The sequence below is a fragment of the Formica exsecta genome, unplaced genomic scaffold, assembly GCF_003651465.1.
Source record: "Formica exsecta isolate Colony F162 unplaced genomic scaffold, ASM365146v1 scaffold1531, whole genome shotgun sequence".
In the NCBI taxonomy this organism is placed as follows: domain Eukaryota; kingdom Metazoa; phylum Arthropoda; class Insecta; order Hymenoptera; family Formicidae; genus Formica; species Formica exsecta.
The window spans coordinates 1-1812 of NW_021848856.1; the positions used below are offsets into that span (position 1 = coordinate 1).

Here is a 1812-nt window from a genome sequence, read left to right on the forward strand (position 1 = left end):
TTATTTTTCTTTTGTTACTATCTGAATTTAAATCCGATGTATCTTTTGCCTTTTTGGCTTTTACTCTACAAGCTTGATAACTTTCTGAAACGATAAATTGTAATATATAAATAAGTGTTTAGTTTATTAAAAGAGTTGTTAAATATTGTATAATTACAATATATCTATTATATAATGAAGATATAATACATTTTGTTTCTTACCAGAGGTACTGTTTTTAAAAACGTGTACACTTCATAACTGGTCCACGAAGGATCAAAGTCAACATGATCTTTTATAGCTTTAAAGATCTTTTCTATTGTATATGGTGGCCAATAACATTTGTTATTAACAATCCAAGTTGTTGGCACTGCTTCCACTACATTTTCGTCTTCAAATTTCACAACTGTCCATGTTTTCTCCATTTCTTCATCAGTTATATAAGTATTATCATAAATATTATACTCACAAATATAATACTCACAAATTGCATAAGAATAAAAAAATACTGCTCTTATTTACATAATTTGTTACATTACTAGGCCATTTCTAAAAATTGCCAACAGAAAAGCATTGCATCATATTTTTTATATTGTCATTGTTATAGTACATATACACTTGATGTCATATTATCCCTTAACATTTTAAACATTTAAATTGGCTGCGTTATGCCCGTATCAGACTACGCATTGAAGATTGAGATTGAAGATTGAAGATTAAAATTTGACCAATCAGGACAAAGAAGTTTTAGTCCCTTTTGTTCTGATTAGTCAAATTCCAATCTTTAATCTTCAATCTTCAATTTTCAATGCGTAGTCTGATACGGACTAAACGCTACGCATCTTCATGCAAACCTGCTTTGATTGGAATTTTTCATCATTTTCTTCCCGGCACCATCCGGCATCCGGCAATCCGGCATCCGGCCGCCAGTCGGATCTCTTCCCCCAGTCCCCCAATTCCCGTTTGATTAGATGTGATAGTGATAGTTTGATAGTGTGATTAGGTACTGCCGGACAGTTGATTGTAACACAGCGTGAATCTCAAGTCAGATTAGGATTCACGATATCTAAAAGATATCCATGAAATAAAAGAGGAAAAACTGTGTGCTCGTGTGTGAATTTGATTAGAGAAAGTTAGTTGAAATTTTATCTAAATACAATATTATTCCTTTCGTGATGTCATATTATCGTGAATAGTGAACAACGCACAAACAAGTTTTTCGTAAACTGATGTTATCTCTCATTTTAGATCCTTTCTTTCTTGGATTAATTTGCGGCCTGTAGAATGGAAACGGTTACTAGCAACGAAACGGTTATCGCTTCTGAGGTTAGTATATTTATCCTTTCTCACACGTAGAACTCTTAAAAAATGCGATGCTAATATAGTTAAAATTATCTCTTTCCGTTTAACCGATAAAAAAAAAGTTATTTAATATGTACATATATATTCTCTCTTTCTCTCTCTTAAGTAGACCTTGGTAAAAGGTAAATATGATTTGAAAGTCATTTCATGTTTAACCTTATTTGTGAGAGAAAGTTTTTATGAATATTTATGAAAGGTGAAATATCAAAGTTTAAATTACATATATAATCTTGAAAATAAAAATTAAGTTTTACTAGAATCGTTTATACATAAAAATTCAATTGTTTTGTTATTGTTGTTTAGTCAATTATAAATGTTTATTTAACAATTTATATAATTTATGTATTAATGTAGAAACTTATTTTTTATGTCATCATCTTACATACATACACACACACATACCCAAGAATATATTTATACTTCTACATATATAAGAGAAAACTCTATTTTATATTTATTGATTATTAATCT

At 29.6% G+C, this 1812-nt stretch overlaps 1 pseudogene; it reads right to left on the reverse strand.

Annotated features, from left to right (window-relative positions):
- Positions 1–7: 7 nt before the first annotated feature.
- Positions 8–1109, reverse strand: LOC115232974 (annotated as a pseudogene).
- Between the last annotated feature and the right edge of the window lie 703 nt (positions 1110–1812).